The sequence below is a fragment of the Phoxinus phoxinus genome, assembly GCF_949152265.1.
Source record: "Phoxinus phoxinus genome assembly, chromosome: 3".
In the NCBI taxonomy this organism is placed as follows: Eukaryota; Metazoa; Chordata; class Actinopteri; order Cypriniformes; family Leuciscidae; genus Phoxinus; species Phoxinus phoxinus.
The window spans coordinates 25,239,301-25,259,541 of NC_136878.1; positions in this window are offsets into that span (position 1 = coordinate 25,239,301).

The following is a 20,241-nucleotide window of genomic DNA, read 5'->3' on the forward strand; positions in this document are numbered from 1 at the left end:
TATGGATCAAAATACCACAGCAAGTCTAGAACAAAGACCAAAACAGACGTGTGTGTGTGTGTGCATGTGTACATGTATGCGTGGTCCTGGTAAACTCTACATTTGTGGAACCCAAATGTCCCCACAAGAATATTATACCAGAAATGTTTTATTTTGTACATTTATACCAAATGTATTGGTCCCCATGAGGAAAACAGCTTATAAATCATACTAAATATAAAAATGCAGAAGGTTTTCTGTGAGGGTTCTGTTTAGGGTTAGGGGATGGAATACACAATTTGCACACTATAGTGTGTATATGACCCTACGCCATTTTATGGCTTGTGTGTGGAATAAACTGAAAGTTATAAATTTGGTAAAAAAAAATATTGCTTGACATATTTTATATTATGGAAACAGTAGCTTAGACATTCAGCTGCTGATTAACCCCTTAAACAATTCCGTTTTATTCTTCATAGCTGTCAGATTCATAATAAGAGTCCTTGGTTAAAAGTTATTATTTTAAGTTAATAGATTCTACTTAACAGGTCTATGCGATTCCTCTAATGTCGCTCAACATCTGAAAACAATAACCTAACATTACCCTATGTGTCATTGGGCCATGCTCCCTCTCTGGTCCTCTGTTATGGCTTGAGCTTTTCTAATGTGTTTCTGCTCTGCTTGCCTCACTCTGATCAGATCTAATCCATCTCCGCTGCTCACTTAGACAGAAAGGGATTTGCCTAGCGTGCTAATGCAGCCTGTGCTCCTTAAAGACCATGTGCGCGCCGCTACCCCTCCCTCAGCGGCTCCTGCGTGACGTCTAAAGATTGAAGAGCAATTAAGAGCCACTCTACGAATTACAGATTAACAGGAGGGGAAGTAGATGTGATGCTGACCTACTTCTGTCCCATCTCTGGCTCAGAAAAGCAGGATGAGATTTGGGGGACAGCAAGAAGTTTTCTTCCATTTGATGGTCAATCTGATGTGGTCAAGTGATTACTGCACATTTCCTTTTCTCAAAAACCAGAGGGAAAGATACTGGACAGGGCTGTCTGCTGCCATGAGATCAAATGATCCAGTGACACATCCAAACACATCATAAGGATAAAATGACTATTTTCTTTCCTCAGACCTTGGGTGAGATAAATTAGAAAACAAATTAGGAAACTTTGACTTTTTAAAGCGACGGTCCAATTCCTACATCTTGTGGCCTGGATGCAATGTTAATCCTGTGTAAACCTCCACAATTAGTTCTGTGATAGTGAAATGAACTAACCTGAACTTGTGTTTGTATGGAGTGTGTTGAAGCGCAGGCCGAGCTCGGGTCATCAAGGAGGGATTATGTCGCTGTAATCCGTTACTCTCATTGAAGATGACTCGAAGTTATTACAATCATTTTCACTTTAACTTTCATGGAGGATTAATCTCTCAGGAAATCAAAAACAGTCACTGGATGCTCTTTAATATTATGTAACAGGGATTATTATTAGAACAAAACACGTGGGCTTGTTTGTGTGTTGATATGCTGGCGACATATGAACACGCCTGGTTGCGGGTTCTAGTTGACTGTACAAAAATAGTTTTTTTATCTGCTGTTTTGACAGGTTGGGCTGGCATTAGTTAACATAGACACAGACACAGTTCATTCAGTGCACCGGCTGTTACTTTACGTTGATTTGTTTTTCAGGCTTCCTGCCTATGAATAAGATATGCCAAATCAATAGAGTAATTTAGGCTGTCATTGACAAACACTCTTTTTTTTCAATGACCTAGTCTAGTTCAGCTGAATTGTTTATGCAAACTGGTAATATACTATTCTGAATTGCTTTAAAGGGGTCATGACATGGGTTTTTTTATTTTATTATTATGTTCCCTTAGGTGCAAATATAGTATTACTATAGTTTTTTTTTTTACAAAAAACGTTTAAAATGTAGTGATTTATGACCTTTTCCCACCCTGTTTCTCATCCTCTGATTCAAACAGTCTGTTTTGGGGGTGTTTCCCCTTTAAGAGTTCAGTGTTAACGCCCACTGTTATGATTGGCTAACGTCAGGAGTAGGGTATAAACGGAGGTCGGAGCCAGCTGCAAGTGGGTGGGTAGCAGCAAGTGGGTGGAGCTTTACCCGCAAGTGGGCTGTACAAACTTCCAGAGGATTTTGATTGGTTTATTTAGGATCACCTGTGTTGTAGTAGCTATTGGTTTATGCCATAGACTGTAAAAAAATATGGACGTAGTGTCCGTGACGTCACCCGTAGGTAGGGTTGCCACCTTCAGTGTGGCAAAATAAGGGACACCCATTCACCCCCCCCCCCCCCCCAAATGCTCAACTTTGACAACGTCATTTTTATTGTTATTATTGTGATTTCATAATATGTAGATATGAATCCAACTAAAAGCTATTGAAAATATGTATTTTAGTCAAATAGCAAATGGTGTAGCTCTGCAGCCATCTACTAAAGTGATAATTTCTTTACTTTTAAAACAGCATTTTCCAAAAAGATGGGCAAAAATCTTACACTAAACCATGTCAAATTATCCATATCCATGAACGTTAGAAATGTGGGTCTTTTATAAAGTGAATTTAACTTTTTTTTTTTTACTGTTTTTGTTTAAAAAATATTTATTTATATAGCCTAAAGTAAAAAAAATATAATAAATCCTCCTAAAACTATAAATCCTAAAAAAAAAAACTATTATGTTTCAAAATGACATTTTGTTGAAACAACACAAGTGTGACTTTTCCCCCCCACACGAACATAAAAAACAGATATTATTCAAATTTTTTTTTTTTTTTTGTAGATGTAGAAAGTGTTGTCAACCGTGCAAAGTCTCACATCATTTGGACAAATATAATGTTTTAATTATTTCAGCAAACGTCATTTGGGGTCGAAAAGACCCGAACAGCGCACGAGGGGTTAAAAAACGTGCAGGTTCACAGCGCATGTTCACGAGACTCAGTCGCTATAGAAACAAAGACGCTAAAATGCAATCACGCAATGAGCTTCTCTACTAAGAAATTGATTTCTTTATATTTGCTATTAGTATTATCCATACTGCAAAATCCTTATGTTTTTATTCAACTATATGTGGGCCTAATGTAAAATACGGGACAAATCGCGTCCCTTATTGATTTGATACGGGACGCATCATCTTACTTGTAAATACGGGACGATTCCGTATTTTAAGGGACGGGTGGCAACCCTACCCGTAGGTTTCTGAAGAGCATTTTTGAAGCCTAAAGTGGGCGGAGCCGGCCGTCGCCATCTTGGCCTCGCGTCACCGCTCGTCACTCCCGGATAACAGAATATGGGCAAAGAGGAGCCTGGCTATCTGAAACCACGCCCACCTAGCGCGACGTTATGGAGTTAGCTCAGTGTTGCCAGACGTACGATAATTATCGTATTTGTACGATAATTTTGACCTCTGTACGATGTACGATCAATAATGCAAAAAATCCCATAATGTACGATAATTTCAGAATTGCCCGCAAATTAGTTAAAAAAGCTCCCGGAATCTAGATCGAGCAAGCAAGAGCGCGCATGTGTAGCGCGTGCACAGCATAGAAAGGGAGCGAGAGACCTTGCGTGTGTGTGCTAGTGTCATATACTGTATATGGCTAGTGTGCGTGTGTGCCTCACGAAGCGCATGTAAGGACCTATTTTTTTTTACAGTCTATGGTAAGGACCCAACCATTACCCCCCCCCCCCCCCCCCCCCCCCCCCCCGCGCATGTTTTAATCGTGTACGATAATTTTCTTCCAAAAACGATAATTTTGAGCTTCTGGTACGATACTTGGACATTTCCAATCTGGCAACACTGAGTTAGCTACAGATTAGCTCCAATGCTATATGCTACTCACAGTACCAAGTCTGCGACTGCACAGGGGCTCGCGCTAAAGTGACACTGACAGTTGATGATTAAAATCTGAATGGCAATTAAAAGGTCCTGTTTTTGCCCTTCGAAATATTGTAATAGTTAAAAGACATAGCTACAAGTGAGACTGTGTATCGCGATTCTGTGCAGCTAAGTTATTCTGCTTGTTGAAAATGTATTATGCAGTAACTTTACAATATTAGGCTACTCTGAGAGTGTGTGTGACCGTGATTATGTGCGTATGTCAGTCACTCTTTATTACAGTCTCTGGTCCGTCAGCGCGGCATCGCTCGTCAAGTTCGTAGAGAGCTTTATTATTCAGTCCATTTTAAATTCTGATTTTGGCCGCATCTCAATTCTCAAATGAGTCAAAACATAGATTTATTACCTATGAAGTTCAAGTAAATGCGCTAGAAATACGCGCTCATTCAAGGATGTGCATTTATTGCATGAACGGAGAAACACAGACACCTGCAAGATCTCATCTGATGGTACATTAGCATGTTATAATCTGTCCCAGAGCAACGGCACCGCAGAACGAGTGTAGCCTTTATATCTATAGACGTTTTTAAATCTGAAAACTCCAAAAAGCAACGAAATTGTCAGACATCACATCCATTAGTGCATGTTCACAGAGGAAAACCACTGGAATACAGCGCTGGTTGTTCTCTCGAACGACACTCGACGAAAAACGGCGGAATCCAAAGCCTTGGGCGAAGTAATGGGTCACGGGTGTATTAAATTATATGAAATAATCCCGAATAAAAGCACAAACACGGCAGAGATGGCAAATTCAGCTGCTGGAATTTGCTGAAGTGAAGTGACTGCTAACCGGCTAGCATTTACATCAGCGGGAATCCGCCTGTCACTCAAAAGTGGACACACCCTTAATTTTGCAGAACTTTAAATATTAATCAACTACACGGGCGAGTTATAAAAAAATGCACCCCCCTCACAGTTGTTATGAAGGGCAAAGTTAGCTTTATAGACCAAAGCCACAGAGAGAACCAGGCTGTAAACATGTTTTGTTCTGCTGTAAAGTTGGGCATTTTAACATGGGGGAGATACAGATTTGACTCCCTTCTGCAGCCAGCCTCAAGCGGCCAGTCGATGAATTGCCGTTTAATTCACTTCCGTGTTGGTTTCAAGAGAGAGACGGGGAGGTTGCCGCTTGGTTTATGCTCCACAGTTGGTGGCGATAATGTGTAAATTTTGTTGCGATCCATCAGAAAACAAAGAAGAAAGCCACTTTCACATGTCAGCGTGCTGTTGAGATGAAGGGGTAAGCTTGTTGTACAGTTTTTAGTTTTGTAAAAAAGCATTATAAATTCTGAAAAAGACCATTTCATAATGGCGTTTGTACACTGTTTTTAGTGATGTATTACAAAAGAATAAGGGTAAAGTGTATCCAAATAAATTTCTGTCGTTTTTTTAGAAGCACACAAATTACAAAATCTGTAACGTGCATGACAAGATCTTTTCTGCATTCCATTTCTACAATTTGCTCTCCAGATTATGGATTCTGAAGACCATAATAAGATATTGTGGCAGTGTCATTTTTGTACGTTTTAGGACTGCATTGATTTTCAAATTGTAAATGTCTTAAACGTTTTGTAAATGGATTTGATATTAGAATACAACTCCTAACTTAATTGTACAATGCATGCAATTCTTTTAATACTTGTTTTCATTGTAGTTATGCTTTTTTTCTGCGTAATCCACAATGTAATGTAATTGAAACATTTGTTTTAATATCATATTATTTTATAAAATATGTTACTCATAACAATCAGTGAATAAATATGAAACGCATGTTATTGTGTTTTAGGTTCACTTATCAGTGAAAGATGTGCAGGTATGCCTCAAGTGCACAACATTTCACTGTCCACTTTGTCCTAAGGACAATACAAAATTCAGTCCCATTTATCTTGGGTGATAGTACATGGGTGTAAATTGACCAAAATATTATTGTTATATTCACTATGAATAGGAGATTGTATATCCAATCATTTTTGACAAAAGTTGAAATTTTGTTGTATTCATTGGTGAATAAGCTTTTATATATATATATATATATATATATATATATATATATATTAAAAAATGGACCATTAGTTATATTATTTATTTATTTATTTTTGTATTTACAAAAGTCTTTACTGTAATTTGTGATCAATGTAATGCATCCTTGCATTCAATTAATTTTGATAGTACTTGTTCTATTGCTTACTTTATTTGTTTTTGTTGCATGACAATCAAATTGTGGAAGACATGGGAGAAAGAGAAAACGAGCTGTTGTAGCTGGTATTGTCAGGTTTTTATATTTTGCATATATTTTTTTGTCAAATAAAAAATTATTGGATAATTGTATCCCTTTTTTTTATCTAATCCTCTTTCAGACATAATGTTATATAATGTGCTTTTTAACATTTTTTAACGGTCTGTGCTAACTGTTGCTATCTTTTCAGTTATCAGGAGCGTTGCTGAAGAACATACTTCTTAAAGTTCTTCTTCACACCTAGTACGTTTTGTGTAAATTGGTGATGAATAAACTAGTTGTTAGTCTAAAGGAAAACTAAAAATCAAATTTACTTATGTCATTCCTTGGAGTTTAAAAGTTCTGGACACCATTCACTTGCATGGCATGGACCTACAGAGCTGAGAAATTATTCTTAATGTTTGTAAATGTTCAATATCAACTATAAACCCTAGTTCTTGTTGTGCTTCTTGTGTATCCACCAGGTTATGCTGGAAAGGGAAAGCGAGGCGAGCTCCAGGGCATTTATTCAGAAACCTTCCACCCTGGATTTCGCAGTTTTCACTGCATGCAGATCAGTTCTAATGAGCTGATATAGTGTCCTTACAAAAAAAATAAAAAAAAATAAATAAAAAAAAATAAACACTTTTGCAATCATTTGTGACTTGTACATGATTTTAGTCATTGGAAAAAAAAAATATCCACCCTGTGATTTAAATGTAATATATGTGTAACATGTTCAGAAGAACATTAGTCTGCTATTTTTTTAAAAAAATGCAGTAAAGATGGATGGTAACTGTTTTTTTTTTTTACATTAACCAAATATTTTTCATGTATTTACACATTCACTTCACTGAGTCCAATTGCATCACATTTTAATATGTTCATTTACTTGATACTGTAGAATATGTAGCTAATATTCAGAAATATGCTTGAATAAGGCCTACAGCCTGATGAATTTAAAACACCATCACTTTAAGTATGGTAAAAGGTGTAAAGACGTGACTTCATCATTGACAGTGAGTGGTATTGGACACACACAATAATAACAAAGCTGTAAGAAATCAGACCATGATGAGGAACATAATATTTGATCGTTTATTTTCATTACTGTCACTACTTCCTGTCATACTCATTCACCGCCGTCCTCGGCAATGACAGCTTGGGGATTTCGGCGTAAACTCCTCCTACTTGCACATTTGTGAAATCCCTCCTACTTGCGGCATAAGCTCCTCCCACTTGCGGCGTAAGCTCCTCCCACATGTGGGTCTCCGGGCTGCAGCGATACATACATGGACGTCAGTGCCTATGCATGCATCAATTATTAACGCCCCCAGCCAGAACCTGTGCGGATTCAGCGTATTTAAAAAGTAGTTTAAAGTTTTAAACACATTACTTAGCTACAGTTTGCGTCGTCGTTGTTGAGCCCAGAATAGTCGGCAAGGACTTATCTTTGAGCAACAGTTTTCTGGCAAAGCCAGCATTATTTTGGGATTTGTTCTCAAAACAGTCATCCGCTTAAACTAACACTGCCGTGACTGAGACGTCCGCAAAAAATGAAGTGCATCCATTTTTCCCTGACGACTGGATCCTTCGCAGCGTATTCACAGATGTTGTTTGTCCACAGCCAGGAACAGCACATCTGCGTGGCATCGTAATTTCCCTGTACACAGACCCACTCGCTGTCCGTCGACTGAACACTTGTGAGGCGCGCAGCGCGCGGGCGCGACAACGATACGAAATGAGCGTAGTTGTCTTGCGCTTTAAGCGTAGTTGTCTTGTGCTGGAGGAGGTCTGTATGCAAACGCTGGTACGTCACTTCGTACCGTGACGTCACTTCTTACCATGGATCCAGAACGAGCTGTATTTAGAGCTTGATTAAATAAATGATTCGTTTATAATGGGGAGGACGTCTTAAGCTATGAAACTTGCAGGACGTTTTAATGGTACAAAGACCTCATATTTACCAAAAGATCAAGGCAAATTTGGTTTCTCATGTCATGACCCCTTTAATTTTTAATTTTGTTAAAAATTTTGTTATGCGTTTATGCCATTTGTATTAGTTAATGTTACTTTTATTTCTGTTTAGTTTGATTTCTTTTTACTTCAGTTTAAGTATTTTAGCACTTCAGCATTGTAGCCTTTCTATCTGATATTTTTATTTTATTTTTATTTCAGCATTATTTCAATGAACGAAAACCTTTTTTTTTTCCAGTTAACAATAACAACACTGGTTGAGGCATTGCAAGACTTAAATAGCAAATGCAGTGAAAATTCACCAATAAATGAATACAGACCTACAGCAGAAGAGCTCAGCATTTTCCTTGGCCCCGGTCCCTGTGTTCCAGTCCCCATGCACGGATGTATGACACCACACCACATCAAGTTTTTTTTTTTTAATTGCTGATCCATACTTCCAGACAGGGATTATTTTGGTCCAACTCTGTTCTTTAGCTGCTGTTGACTTAGAAACCAAGGCATACTGTAAGCTGTGTTCACACAACCATACTAAGCTGTGTTCACACAAACCATAAGCACTTAATACTTTACAATGTGTGCATAATTATTAGGCAAGACGATATTCTGATCATGTTTTTTTCCAAGCACATTTTACCAATTCCAAATCGTGATATAATTGTTAGCGAGGACTGGAAGTAAAAAAATGCCTGATATTCAGATGTGCATAATTATTAAGCAGGTTTTCTTTTGCAGGTAAAATGGGTCAAAAAGATTGAACTCACACTGAAAAGTTAAACATAATAAAGTGTACACATGAAGGATACAAGAGTAATCCTTATAGTAAATAAAAAATAAAAATAAAATTAAATACGGAAAGAAAGCAAATAATAAATCTGTCATTTCCATACAAGGTTGTAGTTTATAAAGTTGCGATATGTAATTCTGAGCTGTCATAGATTTGTCCTATCATCTGTCAGGTTGTTTTTAATCTGCACTTGATCATTTTCTCAAATGGAACAGAACTCATCTCAACTTCACAATCCATTTTTGCAAAGAAACAACAAGGATTGACCGTCCCGGCATCACCTGCACTGTTGTAAAGAATTGCTGAGGTCTTACACAGGTGCTATAAGGCAAGGGTCCCAATGTTACATCGCATCATTGTGCTTCAAAGTTTGACTACTTTTACTGACTGATTAGCAAAAGCAGTTTTGTAACATGTCACATACTGTAGGCTATGTCAGTGTTCAGTGATATTTTAGCGTTGTACTGCTGTAACGCTGCACAGTTCTGTTGAGTTAGCACAAAAACTACATGCCAGCCGAAAGCAACGTAATGGGCTGCTAAATATGTCAGTAAAGGTATTAATGTGTTATGTAAACAACAGTTTAACAGACTTACATAGTTGAACCCAATGTTTAGCTCAAAAAAAGCCTACTGGAATTTTATGTAAAAGCACATTGTGTGCGACAGCTTTAAGAAGGCAATAATGCCTCATTCTCTGTCAAGTTATTTAAACAAAACAAAGCAGAACAACACAAAGGTATCGGAACATCTGATTTTGGATACGCCACTAATTTGCACTAGCTGAATAAACATTATACTGAAAACAGATGTCTCAGAAAAGGCTTTACATTTAATTAAGGCAGACATTTGGGGACAGAAAATATGAATAATAATTTCAAAACATTTATAATGTTTGTAAAATTAAGCTTGTTGTTGAGTGGTGGCAAATTATTCTCAGAAGAACAGATGCATAAGCTGCCATTGGAGAATTACAACTTTATTTTAAAAAGAGATGAAGTCTCACATCACAACAGACAGACAGATGGATGGATGGATAGATTGTGGAAATATTGCTTTGGTCACGGTTATAATTTTGGAATATGTTCAGGAATTGATTGGTTTTCAATGGAACAAATCTATTATTAATGGATAATTTAAATTTAATGGATAATTGATAATTTATTCAGACTGTCCTCCTTTGTAATGATTTATTTTGACATTTAAAAAAATGATTTGTGTTCTCTCACACAAATGATTTGTGCATGTGTGCATGAGCATGTTTAATGTGATATTTGGTTTTACAATTATTTGATAATGAGAATGACTGACTGTTAGTTGCTAGGTTACTGTTCCATTCTGTAATTGGCCACTTTGATTGAAATTCCATTAAAAACAAAAGAAGCCCTTCTCTGTTGCTGCCTCCCAATGTTTTGTTTGGGATTGTGTTGATTTGCGGGGACTAAAACGGCTCATAAAAACAGACCGTTTCTCCCCTCTCTTCTGTTGCGTTCTATCTCTCAAAGAAGCAGGATTACAAGAGCATTATTTAGTCCTACCGTGATGCGCCTAGTGATTTTGATTTCACTCTATTTTTGCACTGTCATCTGTGGCAATGCTAAAATATAGGCTACATCGTCAAATTCATCTTTGAAGTGCAGGCAGATTTTGCTGCCTCTAGTAGGTCTCATGACGAATTGGTAAAACAAAAAACTGTCTATAAAAACTGCAGACACTTGCAAATTATTCGGATACTGGCAGTGGTCTGTGGTCTGTTGTGGTCTGGTGTTTCTTGCCTTCATGTGCTATCGGAATTATCGCAAATATGTATGGCAAGCCGTTTTAACATTTATTCATTTCAACCGACTAGTCTCTATTTTCATACTATACTAGTACTTATTTTTTAGATACTAGTATCTATTCCATTAAGTACTAGTACTTATTCATTAGATACTAGTACTTATTTATTAGATACTAGTACTTATTCATTAGATACTAGTTCTTATTTATTAGATACTATACTTATTCAATAGATACTAGTACTTTTTTATTAGTTACTACTTATTATTAGATACTAGTACTCATTAATTAGATACTAGTACATATTACATAGATACTAGTACTTATTCATTAGATACTAGTTCTTATTTCAATAGTGATTAGTAACTATTCTTTTGTTACTAGTAACAAATATTTTTTTTTGCCATTGACTTGTATGGGATCTGTTTTTCAGATATCAACTATTCAGTTCGGACTAGTGTATTCCAATTGTGACTAGTACATGTATATTAGATACTAGTAGTTATTAATTAGGTACTAGTACTTATTTTTTAGATACTAGTACCTATTACTAGATACTAGTATGTATTCAATAAATACTAATACTAAGTCATTAGATACTAGTACCTAAATATATACTACTTATTCATTAACTACTAATACTTATTCAATAGATACTAGTACTTATTATTTAGATACTAGTACTTATTCATTACTAGTACCTATTAATTAGATACTAGTACCTATTCATTAGCTAGTACTTATTCAATAGATACTAGTACCTATTTATTAGATACTAGTATTTATTCCAAATGTTACTAGTAAGATTTTTTATTTTACTAGTAAGATTTTTAATCAAACTCTAGTGGCCGTTCTGACTAGTCATAACATAAGACTAGTAAAAAAGCAGTTGTAACTAGTAAAATAAAAATAGTTCTCTTACGAGAGTACTCTCGTACTGGGTAATATCTTACGCTAGGGAAAAACTCTTTTCCACGAGATATTGAAGCCAAAAATTATCCTTAATTTTGAAATAATGCAAAACGCGTTGCGGCAGCATGCAGACATAGGCGAGACTGCTCGCGCGCCTATTGGCTGTCCTGCGGCAACTGCAGCAGCCTATCGAGAGAGGCCTCTCGTGACGTCAGATCCAATGGGGGCTCGCTGTCTATGACAGCACAACTATCACCACAGCGCAGACTGAATATTCAGCGCATGACAGAAACCTTCCGCCACGGCGCTATAGTCCCGCTCAGAAAGTTTAAAAAAATGCTGGGTCTCATGGCCTCAGCATCATCAGTACTCCAATTGGGCCTGCTTCGCATGCGCCCACTGCAGTTCTGGCTAAAAGCGCGAGTACCGCGTCGAGCGTGGACCTCCGGTCTTTTTCGCCTCAAGGTCGATCAGAAATGCGTCTCAGCTCTGAAATCTTGGAGAGCGACAGATTGGTACTAGAGCCCTGCATTTCAGCCCGAGCCCGACGGGCCCCGACTTATTTACGCCCCTAGGGCCGGGCTTCGGGCCAATTTTCACGTCATAGTTCACACGCGGGCCGGGCCTCGGGCCTGTTTTAGGCTTATCCTTCTTTTTATAGCCTATTTTTGACATGTATTAAAATTAAATATGAGAAGTTGACGATGGAAAAACAAACATAGAAAGACGTTTTAAACCTATCACACTGACATACACTGTAAAAAAAATTGCTGCGATTATTTAGCACAACTTAAAATCCAACATTGTTTCAACTTTAAAAAGTATGTGTTCAAGCTTGACTTAAAATATTAAGTTTAGTTAACTTAAGTTTAGTTTGGTTAAGTTGGATATTTAAGTTATCTCAACAAATTTTAACTAATCGCAGCCACATTTTTTACAGTGTATGACTGACACATGACAGTCTGCTCGCGCTCGCGCACACACACACACACGCACGCACACAGGTTTCCCGGCGGCGCGACCCAAGATTTGACCCAACAGCTCGCTGTTTTTAGTGTCCCCGCCAGCAGCAGAAGTATAGCGAGCGTGACTTCAGCGCAGCTGGAATAGTTCAAGATAGTTCGGGCTGACTGGATTAAAACCTTCCACTGTGGATGCTGTGATTTTTCTTCACGATGCTCTGTAACTGTTCTTAGCCATGTTAGGGGGCTGTCTTGTTGGCTTTCGTTTGAAAACGACTTTATTTTCATCAGTCTGTTGGAAACTATTGGAAATAAGAATGGCCATGTTCTGTAGTGAAGACTTGATTTTTGAGGTAAGATAATGTGCATGTTTGTTTTTAATTTAATGCCATTTATTTGATTTGTTTATGGCTATAGCTCATTTCGTTTACGAGCGCTGTTGCCACTGTGAGAAGCAGAGCAGTTTGCCTCAGCTTTTAAAAAATGATAATAAACGTTTAAACTATAACTGTCTATGTGTGATATGCTTAAGGTGTTTTATGGATTTTATTGTAGCCAAGTAAAGTGTTGATTTGAGAGGCTAAATGGATCAAACATGTTTAACTCGCTGTCGGCTGCTTGGTCGTCAATAAAAAAACAAAAAGAAACCGAACATTTGTCTAAATTAACTTAATAAAGAAATGATAAGAAACACAACTAACAAAACGGAACTATTTTAATGGCTGCAAATAGTTAGTTTGCCCTAGACCAGGCTACATGTAGCCTATATTTAAAAAAAAAAAAAACGGGCTCAGGTCGGACTCGGGCTGATAATTATGATGAGCTGTCGGACACGGGCCGGGCTAGGGCCTGAGCATCTCGGGCCAGGGCCGGGCTAGGGCCTAGATTTGAGGCCCGTGCAGGGCTCTAATTGGTACTGGTCAGGTGTAAGCCTGGGGACTTCCTCGAGTGTGAAGGTGGTGTCTACGGACGCCTCCACCTCGGGTTGGGGAGCGCTGCTCGAGGGCAGACCGTTTTTCGGCCAGTGGTCAGAACGGGAAAAGCTTCTACACATTAACTGCCTGGAAATGATGGCAGTCGACTACGCACTGAGGCGCTTTTGTCCCCAGATCAAAGTCTTGGTCCGTTCGGACAACATGTCGGTGGTGGCCTATATAAATCGCCAAGGAGGTATCAGGTCCCGAAACCTTTACAGGCTGACGGAACTCCTGGTCTGGCCTCAGCACAATCTGTGCTCGTTGAGAGCAGCACACGTGCCAGGCCGCCTGAATGTGGGACCAGACAGATTGTCCAGAAACAATGTTCCGGCAGGAGAATGGTCTCTACACCCGCAGACAGTCCAACTGCTGTGGAAGACATTCGGCAGGGCGAAGGTAGACCTGTTTGCGTCTCAAGAAAACGCTCACTGTCTGGAGTTTTTTTCCAAGAGCAGGGATGTGCTGGCCCACGTCTGGCCCCGCTGCCCGCTCTATGCTTTCCCCCCTGTCACGCTCCTGCCTCGGGTATTAGAGCGAATCAGGAAAAAACGTTCTGGAAAAACCAGGCCTGGTTCCCAGTTCTGATGCAGCTGACAAGCACTGCCCCATGGCCAATACCAGTGAGGAGGGACCTCCTCTCTCAGGCAAAGGGTTCGATCTGGCATCCTCACCCAAAGCTTTGGGCCCTACATGTGTGGGCCATCAACGGGTACCCGCTAACCTCCCGGTGGGAGTGTTAAACACGATCACGCAGGCTATAGGGCCCCGTCTACTAGACGGCTCTATTCCTCGAAATGGTCTGTGTTTTCTAGCTGGTGCACAGCTCGTGGCATATCACCCCCAGACTGTGGGGTGACGGAGGTTCTCTCCTTCCTACAAGAGCTACTGGATAAGGGCAGAACACCATCCACGCACAAGGTTTACGTGGCGGCCATAGCAGCGTTTACTAAATCGACGCCTGGCCAGTCACTTGGAAGAAATTATCTGGTCATCCGCTTCTTTAGAGGAGCTAAGAGGCTGAATCCTCCCAGACCTCCCTCAGTCCCCATGTGGGACCTTTCTACGGTTTTGAAAGCCATGAAAGGTGCCCCAATCTAGCCTATCCAATCAATAGATATCAGACACCTGTCTTTCAAGACAGTGTTTCTGCTGGCTCTCGCTTCGGTAAAGCGTATATGGGACTTGCAAGCGCTCTCAGTAAGCACGACGTGTATGGAATTTGGGCCAAAATGACTCGAAAGTCATACTCAAACCAAGGCACGGGTACGTTCCTAAATCCCTCAACACACCGTTTAGGGGACAGGTGATTTTCCTGTCGGCCATGCCGGTCTCTAATGAGGAAAAGGACGCGAGCTTCCTTTGGCCGGTCAGGGCATTAAGGGCTTATGTGTCTCGCTCGACTGTCTTCAGACTGACGGAGCAGCTCTTTGTTTCGTTCGGCGGGAGTACTGAGGGACTAGCTGCGTCGAAACAGAGTCTATACAGATGGATAGTTGATGCTATTGCGCTGGCTTACGCCTCTAAGGGCCTGCAGTGTACTAAAGGTGGGTAGCTTAAATACTTTACCTGGCTTTGGCCACGCCCTCCTCTTCCGCCAAGCGAAACTCAAAAGTCACGACACAAACAAACAAAGGCCACGTGTGTGGCCTTGCGTTTTACCAGAGTAAAACACAGTACACAAAACAAAGTATCCTAGCAACAAAGAACCACGCTAAAATCTACTGAGAAAAGTAAACACTCACAGACTGATGCTCTCTCCTGCTGTTCGATAGCTTCTTCTAACAAGTACTATAGGTGGGTAGCTTAAATACTTTACCTGGCTTTGGCCACGCCCTCCTGTTCCGCCAAGCGAAACTCAAAAGTCACGACACAAACAAACAAAGGCCGCGTGTGTGGCCTCGCGTTTTACCAGAGTAAAACACAGTAAAGAAAACAAAGTATCCTAGCAACAAAGAACCGCGCTAAAATCTACTGAGAAAAGTAAACACTCACAGACTGATGCTCTCTCCTTCTGTTCGATAGCTTCTTCAATAGTCTTGAAGAACTAAAGAACTATTCTTCAATAGTTCTCCGAATAGCTTCGGAATAGATACTAGTATCTAAAAAATAAGTACTAGCATGAAAATAGATATTAGTCGGTTGAAATGATTAAATGTTAAAACGGCTTGCCATATAAGTACTAGTATCTAATAATAAATACTAGTACTTAATGTAATAGATACTAGTATCTAATAAATAAGCACTATATCTAATGATTAAGTACTAGTATCTTTAAAAAGGGTACTAGTACCTAAAGAATAAGCACTAAAGAATAGGTAGCCTACTACCTAAAGAATAAGCACTAGTATAAAGAATAGGTATAGTACCTAAAGAATAAGCACTAGTATAAAGAATAGGTACTAGTACCTAAAGAATAAGCACTAGTAGCTAATGAATAAGCTAGTACTTAATGGAATAGGTGTATCTAAAAATAAGTATAGTAGCATGAAAATAGAGACTCGGTTTAAATTATTAAATGTTAAAACGGCTTGCCATTATAGTGTCTAGTTAAAAAAAAAAGGGATATATGAACAGAGTCAAAAATGTAATGCTCGTAATCACGACTCAGAAGGCATTAGGCCTTCTAGGAAATGTCTGATAACACGTGAGGGTAGCATAGGTAGGTCTGGCTAGGACGGTTTTCTTAGTCATTTTTTCCATCAAAGTAAACAAAGTTTCGTCTCCCCCTAGTGGTACATTGCCATTCTGTTTCATTTGTAAGTGTGATCTACTGTAGGTGAAAACAAGCTGTCAAACCATCAATTTGAAACCATTCTGTTTCCTCAAATTACAGGCATATTCTTAAAATCTAATGCTGTTTTTGACAATACATAACATTATGTTTAACATGTTGATTCACATTGAGTGGTAAGCCAATTTGTGAGAAAATTAAAGAAGATTTTTTTTTTTTTTTTTTTTTTTTTTGGTGAACAAAAATACCGCACGGTAAAGAAATGCGCAGGGTGCGTCGAATTGTTTCCGCCTTAGAATAATAATAATAATAAAAAAGGTAATTGCAATTTTTTAATCTCACAATTCTCACATTTTTCCCCTCGCAACTGCGATTTTACATCTCGTAACTCTTACTTTTTATCTCAGAATTGTGAGATATAAAGTCAAAATTGAAAAAAGTATTTTTTCGTCAGAATTTGGACTATAATTCGTAATTGCGAGTTTAATCTCGCAATTCTGAGAGGAAAAGTTAGAATTTAGAGATGTATGCTCACAATTGTGAGATAAAATGATCTTCTTCTTTATTTAATTATTCTGTGGGGGGAACAATTAAAGGATCATTCCGGTATTTAACACCTTGAGTCTATATTCTCTCACATTTAGCTCCAAAACTCTGGAATAGCCTTCCTGATACTGTTCGTTGCTCAGACTCGCTCTCCCAGTTCAAAACTAGATTAAAGACGCATCTCTTTAACCCAGCCTTTCTCAAAGTGGGTGCCGCGGCACACTTGGGTGCCCCCTGACTGTGTCAGGGGTGCCGCCAAAAAATTAGGCTACGTAGGCAAAAAAAAAAAATGGACATTTCATATAAATATATTTTAATTTACATAAATACATTCTTCTTCTTTTTAAACATATAAACGGATTGATAAAATTGTAAATTAATTTTAGATAAATATATAAGATTAACCATAAAAATCCGTCTCACATCATGACGTCCCCACCGGGGTCGCTCTAGCCCCCTAGGGAGCCGCGCCCTAGAGATACGCGAATGGGCTATTATTTCATCCGCAAAGTTTTGCATCACAAAACTCATCTGTCCGCCATCCATCCGCAAAAGCGTTTTTGAAAATTTTTCAAAACCGCACCGCCCGCCATCCGCTGATTGGGCGATGGAAGGAGACTAGAAAGCTCTTACCTAACAATATCAGTAGTGAACTCCGTCTCCGATCGGCGCACAGGGACAAAAATAAACAAATAGCATAAATTAAACGCACTTCGGCAAACCTGACCTTATCTGATGCTAGCTACTGTACAATATTTTCATTGTAGCCTAATAGAAAACGCATTTTGGCACATCATTTCAACATGCTGCTATTTAGCCTACTACTAATGAATGCCTATTTCACTTTATTTTTTAGCAAATAGATAGAAAGCTCGAATAAAATAACAAGTCATTTAGCCTACATTATAGGCAAATTCTACGCACTGTTTTGTCAGGGTGACAACTAACATTATAGGACAGCGCCGCCGCTCCCACCAAATGCAGACATCCCAAGTCTCCCGGGAGTCTCCCGCATATTGATAGCGGCTCACTGATGCCCGCGAATTAGTTAAAATCTCCCGGAATCTAGAGCGAGCGCGCCCGCGAGACAGAGACTGTGCTCCAAACCGCGCAGCGCGTGCACCACGGCAGAGAGGGAGAGAGAGAGCGAGAGACCGCCTCATGAAGCGCATGTAATATCATTCCCCTATTTTCTTTTTTTGGATGTAGGTATAGTCAGATATACCTATAATAATAATAATTAATTAATAATTAATACTATTAATATCCCTGATAATAGGGATAATACCATATTTCTTATCGTATTGTATCTGATTTTATTTATTTTTGTCATGTCTGCCCCTTTTTATTTTATTTTAACTGCATCCTGCACTTCATTTTCTCCTGTTCTCCTGGTCTGGATATGTTGTTGGGTTCTTGTATTGGGCGGTCCACCTCTTACGGTTTTATGGCATTTGTGTCTCTGATTAATTATTTTGTGAATTACTTTGCAAACCTGTGTTTTTAAAGGTGCTATAAAGTTGCTATAAAGTTGTTGTTATTATTGTTATTGTTATTTACAGTTCGTATTATGCTCTGTTCATTACTGTCCTGACTAAATAAACGGGACTTTTGCATTTATATTTGGGTTATGCAGTGTTTTAAATTATATTTTACACTGGGGTGCCTTGAGATTTTATGCACTTTTGAAAGGTGCCCTGACTGAAAAAAGTTTGAGAAAGGCTGCTTTAACCAGGCATTCATATAAATGTTTTAATCTTACAGTTAAATCCGGCCTCTAGTTCATAACCGCCAGAGGAGAACTGGCCCCCGACTGAGCCTGGGTTCTCCCAAGGTTTTTTTTCTCCATTAGGTCACCTGATGGAGTTTTAGGTCACCATTGGGTCACCTGATGGAGTTTTTCGTTTCCTTGCCACTGTTGCCTTTTGCTTGCTCAGTTGGGGATATTCAATTTAATGAATCAATCAATATTACTATTGATTAGCATTACCAAACATGGACGTTTTATTATTATTTTATTTTAATACTGTGAAGCTGCTTTGATACAATCTGTATTGTGAAAAGCGCTATACAAATATTCTTGACTTGACTTGACTATATTGTAGTTTGTTTTGGATGAACAAGAGTGGTGGACAACATTTTTTTGACAATAGTTCCTCTCTCTCGAGTTTTTGACTATAATAGAATTGGCCATGGACCCATTTAACATTGGAGTCAATGGGCATGTCCGAAAATGTCATTAAAACAGCCAATAATGTTCGTTTACAAAACTGTTAAACTCACCGAGTGGTTAGTGGTGTTCGTTGATGATTATAAACAATATATCGTCGCAATATATGATTCCAATCCGTTTATTTTGCTATAGTGGAACTATTTTTTCAGACACTTCACAACCGTGTAACTTCCGCTTAATATTTGAATCTGAAGCGTTAGCACACTCCCGACCACTTGATGGCGATAACCGATGTTTATGTCTCGCGGGACACTCACGGTCACAGTCGAGTTCAACTTCATATTGCACTGGTCAGTGGTCACGTCTTTCAATATTTTCAAGGTTTTGTTTGTTTATTTCGCTTACTCTCCCGGAGCACAGTTGCTCTGCTCGCTAGCCTAATGAGAAACGGAAGCGAGCAAAAAGACTACATCGACCAAATGTAAACAGCCCCCTTTCCATTTCCGGTAGCGCATTTATATTAACGAGCACTCAGTCCTTCAACAGAATTCAATGGGATTTTACAAAATGACGAATAAAACACGACAGAAACTGTATTTCGCAACACTTTTTGTTTCTGGAACATCAACTAACATAATCACTCGGTGAGTTGCACAGTTTTGAAAACTAATGTTAAAGGTTGTTTTAATGACATTTTCGGACATGCCCATTGACTCCAATGTTAAATGGGTCCATGGCCAATTCTTTTATAGTCAAAAACTCGAGAGAGGAACCATTGTCAAAAAAATGTTGTCCACCACTCTTCATCCAAAACAAACTACAATATAGACTCAAGGTGTTAAATACCGGAATTATCCTTTAAGCTTCCATATTGCGTCACTATACCTTACCTTACTTATTATGTTCCCTTTACATTAATTATATTTAATCGTGTAATGATGTAATGAATAAAAAAACGTACAGGGTTAATATATAACTGTGCGAAATAGAGCTGGATTAAAGTCGACAATCACTGTCTATGACAATCACCCGGGAAGTTCTTTATTTGATTCATTTGCCATTCATTTTAGTGATGCGAGGTCCGACTCAAAGAACCGGTTCAAAAACGATTGGTGCTTTTACAGACATTTCATGTTCAGTTTGTTTCACCCCCATTTAGCTAATAAAAGCATACATCTATTTAGAAAATAAATATTATATTTACATAAAACAAATACTAGAAGTTATATTAATTGGCTAATGATGTAGTAGTAGGCTAACCCAACCGAACATATTTTTCCGGTTA